The sequence below is a fragment of the Myxine glutinosa genome, chromosome 8, assembly GCF_964187855.1.
Source record: "Myxine glutinosa chromosome 8, kmMyxGlut1.1, whole genome shotgun sequence".
Classification (NCBI taxonomy): Eukaryota; Metazoa; Chordata; class Myxini; order Myxiniformes; family Myxinidae; genus Myxine; species Myxine glutinosa.
Genome location: NC_136268.1, coordinates 143120393 through 143126392, shown reverse-complemented (window position 1 = coordinate 143126392; position 6000 = coordinate 143120393).

The window sequence follows — 6000 nt, the reverse complement described above, 5'->3', positions numbered from 1 at the left end:
ACCAGGGCTGCAAGGGGTTCATTGGTGTGGGACTGCAGGAGTTCGTCAAAGACACCTTTTTGCTGGCGAAATTTTTTTTCAACTAAAATTGTTTCCCAAAATTCCTTTTTCTGAAAGAAAAAATTAATTCAACCAAAAATTTGACTTTTCTACAGTAATTGTCCCCCGTCGCACCGTGGAGCGAAAGGGAGACTATGGTTTTCCCCTCCATCCGTGTGTGCGTGCGTCTGTGCGTGCGAACGTCCGTGCGTGCGTCCGTGTGTGTGTGCGTGCATAAGCGAAGGACCGAATTCTAATTTGGTGTGTGGGTGCAACCAACGTCAAAATCCAAGATGGCCGCCGCCATGTATGTCTGACGCCATGTATGTCTGAACCTTGTGAGTGGAATATCTTGAAAAATAAACGAAGTACCAACTTCTAATCTGGTGTGTGGGTGAATCTAGGCATAAGGAAGAACGCTATTGAAAATTGGGTCGCCACGTCAAAATCCAAGATGGCCGCCGCCATGTATGTCTGAACCTTGTGAGCGGAATATCTTGAAAAATAAACGAACTACTAACTTCTAATCTGGTGCATGGGTGTATCTACGCATAAGGGAGAACGCTATTGAAAATTGGGTCGCCACGTCAAAATCCAAGATGGCCGCCTTGCGTCTTCCACTTTGTCACTCACATCACTTCAACATAAATAAGCCTCCAAAATGCTCCAACGTGTGGGAAATGAGGTCTAGAACAAAAAATGTTCCCGTGGGAGCAGTGGTGCCCCCGGATCTTCCTTCGGATCTTCCTTCGTACGGCATGCTTTAGTGTGTGGGTAGGGGTACATACAGTTTCCACTTTTAGATTTGCTCCCCCACCTTTGAAATCCATGTCAACGGGCCTGCTACTCTACCAGCCACTCTGCATGCTTTCACCTTAGCTAACAGCCGTCTATGTGGCAACTTATCAAATATCTTCTGAAAATCTCGATAATTATACTCCATCTACTGAATTTCCCTCATCCATCCAATCAGAAAATGCTTCATGGAACTCCAATAAACTTGTCAAACATGATCACCCTTCGGGACATCAATGCTCACTGCCTTGAGTCTATTGAAATTTATCAAAGTGCTTCCACATCTGTCTTCTACCCAAATTGTTTTATCTTCTTTGTTATATTTCCTGTCATACCAATGCATGGCGTCATCTTCTAGTCCTGTCCTTCAAGTTCGTGTGCAGGAGCCTCATTAAGCTATGCTCCCTTACTGCAACTACATCACACTCCTTGCTATCTGCTTTCGCTTAATTTTATTATTTTAATTATTATTTTTATTTTTTTACATCTTATTATTTTTTATTAATATTATTCTAACCCTTATTATGATAATTATTGGCTTTGGTAGAAAATATTTTAAACTTTCGCCTTCCTTGAATTGATATTCCCTACCTGCCGATCCGAATGGGAGAAGGGGCTTGAGATTTAGCGGACCTTTGTGGGAGGAGGGCCTGAAATTTGGAGGACCCGGGTGGTGGGGACGGGGGCTGAGATTTGGAGGACCCGAGTGCAAAGGGGGGGCCTGAGATTTGGAGGATTTGAGTGCAAGGGGGGGGCCTGAAATTTGGAGGACATGAATGCAAGGGGGGCCTGAGATTTGGTAGACCCGAGTGAGAGGGGGGGGGGGAGCTGAGATATGGAGGACCCGGGTGCAAGGGGGGCCTGAGATTTGGAGGATTTGAGTGCAAGGGGGGGCCTGAAATTTGGAGGACCTGAATGCAAGGGGGGGCCTGAGATTAATTTTGGTAGACCCGAGTGAGAGGGGGGGCTAAGATTTGGTAGACCTGAGTGAGAGGGGGGGCTGAGATATGGAGGACCCGAGTGGGAGGGGCCTGAGATTTGGCGGACCCAAGTTGGTGGACCTTCTCTTGCAGGGCTCCATCCACCAAGGATGTGGGAGACTGAGGTGAGGTGAGATGAAGGAATGCGCCATTCGATATGCGTTTGTGACGAGGCTTGACCTTGAAGCTTAGTGGGACTTGTGGGCCCCGTGCTGTCGGATGGGAGGGTCTGAGATTTGGTGGACCCATGAGGAAAGGGGGCCAGAGCTCTGGTGGACCCGGGTGGGAGGGCACACATGATGCGTTTGGGAAATGGCCTGGCCCTGAAGCTTGGTGGGACTTGTGGGCCCCCTTCTGCCGGATGGGAGGGCCAGAGTTGTGACGGACCCGAGTGGGAGGGAGGCCTGGGCTGTGGTGGACTGAGACCAAGGTGGATGTGATCAGGATGGATGAGATCGAGAGAGAAGAGACCGTACCCTGAAGGCCACTTCAGGGATGGCGGAAGGTGAAACATGGATGAGGAGGCATGAGCCGTGGTTCCTTGCTAGGGTGGGGATGGATTATTCGGGACCGGGGAGGCCTCCATTTGGTCTTGAGGACTTTCGAGTGGAGATGAGGACAGGTGGTGGTGATGCACGCACATGCACACACACACACACACACACACACAAACACACACACACACGAACATGGGTCGTGATTTGCATGTACACATGCACGATTATGATTTGTTCACATGTTTTGCATATGACATCATATGCTGTGTATTATGTGCACACACATTGTGTGTGACATATTGTTCTGTGTATTGCATGCACACATATTATTATTTTACTTTAAATACACATATACATATTGTATGTGACATAATACACATTTTAAACACACACACAAACATATACACACAGTCAAACACACATACACACAAACATATACACACAGTCAAACACACACACACACACACACACACACACACACACACATACACACACACACACACACACACACACACACACACAAAGTCAAACACACACACACACACACACACACACACACACACAAATCCATTGTAACAACAAAAACTGTAAAGGAGGTTACCATCAAGGATGTTGATATCAGAGAAGTGTAAAAAAAACTTCTCCACCAAAGAAATCCATATGTTACAAATGGAAAGGACATCCGGTGTTAATAAAAGGTTAAACGTTGCCCCTTCTATTCACCACCACGACCCTCGGTTTCCCTCTGCTGCTTGAAAATGGAAGCACGACATCTCTTCTTTTGATTTATATATTTATATCCACCCACGAACACTACCTACACCTACCTGGCAATGTGCGTCTGCTTACGTAGCAGGTGTTCACTTTTCCATTGCAGAAAGTTGTGTGTTTTGTCAAATACTGTGTACTTTAGCTTGTACATAGCAAGGCAGCAAGTATTAGGATTGGAACCTTAATCATGCAAAAACACACTTGTTTTTCTTGTTAAAAACAAGCATTTTTGACATAAAAGCTTACCGAGCAGTTGTTCACTATTCCATTGCAGAAACTTGTGTGTTTTGTCAAATACTGTGTACTTTAGTTTTACACAGCAAGACAGCACGTATTACGCTTGGAACCTTAATCATGCAAAAACACACTTGTTTTCTTGTTAAAAACAAGCATTTTTTTTTTTACATAAAAGCTTACCTAGCAGTTGCTCACTATTCCATTGCAGAAACTTGTGTGTTTTGTCAAATACTGTGTACTTTAGCTTGCACACAGCAAGACAGCACGTATTACGCTTGGAACCTTAATCATGCAAAAACACACTTGTTTTTCTTGTTAAAAACAAGCATTTTTGACATATAAGCTTACCTAGCAGTTGTTCACTTTTCCATTGCAGAAACCTGTGTGTTTTGTCAAATATTGTGTACTTCAGCTTGCACACAGCAATACAGCACGTGTTACGCTTGGAACCTTAATCATGCAAAAACACACTTGTTTTTCTTGTTAAAAACAAGCATTTTTGACATAAAAGCTTACCTAGCAGGTGTTCACTATTCCATTTCAGAAACTTGTATGTTTCTTCAAATACTGTGTACTTTAGCTTGTACACAGCAAGTGTTACGTGCTCCTCCCCGACCCCCTGGTCACGGTGTACCTCCGAGCCCCGAGAGGAGTCACGGCAGAAAAAATGTGTTATTCTGTATGTCAAAGATCAAGGGAGAAGCCACCCCAATTGTTACTCACAAACAAATATTGTATTAAGATCACACAAGAATAACAGTACAACAATAATAGTATTCAAAAGTACAATCAATATGTCCTATGATGGTACCATCAGTTTTGTAATATTTAACTCACTGTGCTCCAAGTGAGTGAAACACGAACATTCCCCAATGTCTCTTATTCCCGGCTTCAAAGACGAAATTGATTCGCTCCAGCGATCGCCAGAACGAGGCCCAAATGAGATCAGAATCCCGTGCGGATGGCAAATACAGTCACACAGCCGAAGCTGTACAAAGGCGCCCTCAAGGCGCCTGGGAAATCCAAAAGCGCCCTACAGGCGATTGAGAGATCACACCCTCAGGTATGGACGAATTTACCTTCAAAAAGCCACGTCACACAAACGCCCCAGATCGACGTCTGAATGCGGTGGAGATGGTCGAAAAGAGACGAAACCGCGAGCTAAGCACAAGTGCTGCGCGAGTCAAAATGGCCGACGGCCCGGTCTCATGGCGCACGGCACGGCGATGATTTTCTCCTGAATCGATCCCAAAATCTGACACGCAGGTTGACCGGTCACACCGATGACAACTCTGTCGTAGGAATCCCTTTCCTGGAAACCCGAAAGTTCGCTGGTGACTCTGGCTCGCCAACGTTCGCTTCAGAACCCGGAGCAACTCGGCTTTCTTGTCCGACTCATTCGCTCCGCCCTCTTTCTCTTCGTCCGCCGGTTCCCGATCCGGTTTCCTGTTTCTTTTAACATTAACTTCTTTACCTTTGGAAAACAGCTCATGGACAATAAACCTTTTGAAAGCAATAATAGTATTTGGAATCAGAAATATTTACAGTGGATGCAAACCACCACAACGGAAGTGACGAATCCGTAACACTTCCCCCCTCAAGAAAGAAAGTTTGAACACAGTGAAAACTTTCTTTGTAGGCAAAACTCTCCCAACAAACAAGAGTAAACTCACACCCAAATCATCAATTCCCGTGAGCCACGATAATCAATACTTCCCAAAAATAATGCAACAAAACTTCAAACAACCCACAGAGATTTCCAAAGTTAGTTCACTCTGGACAAAGCATCAGCAACGACTTTCTCCCTGCCCTTTTCATGCTCAATCTCCAAGCCGAACTCCTGCAAAGCCAAACTCCATCTCCTCAACCTCTGATTTTTTTATTTTTTCATTTTTTAAATGAAGGTTAAGGGGTTGTGATCAAAAAATCCAAAGTCAAGCAAATCTACAGCACTTTTTAGGGAGGCCGAGCTGAGAGCCAGATTACATGGTGGTTGGGTGGTGAGGTCTGGAAGTATTCACTACATGGACGCCTTTAGGAACGTGGAGTTCACGGTTAATCCATGTAGGAATCTTGGCTCGGCTGCTCCGCAGCATTCAGTGCTTCAAACTCTTCCTAACTTTCATAATAATCACGATTGGAGCACTTGTCGCTGTAGTCACGGGAATAGCAGTCTCCTTCTCGGCCACTACCCTGAAATAATCATCCCTTCGGGAGCTGCCGTACCTCTGGGAGCCTCCATAGTAATCTCGACTGCGGCCACCCCCAAAACTACTACTCCCACCCTGGGAGCCATAGCCACCCCTGAAACTACCTCCCCGTTTTCTTACTCCATAGCCCCTTCGACGCCCATGGCCTGCCTTCTCTACTATTAAGGTCCAACCATCCAAATCCTTGCCATTCAAATCCTTTTCTGCATCTTTGGCATCCTTTGTGTTTTCAAACGTGACAAAGCCAAACCCTCTTGACTTTTGCGTCTCCCTGTCTTTTATCAGCCGCACTTCCAAGAGTGGTCCATATTGGCCGAAGACAGAGTCCAGAACCACTTCCCTTGTTTCGAAGTTCAGTCCACCTACAAAGAGCTTGCCAACATTGCCTCCATCCATGACTTGTGTGTGCTGACACTTAGTTTTTGGGTACTTGACAAGACGTGCCTGTGCAAAGCGTGACGTCAGTACCTT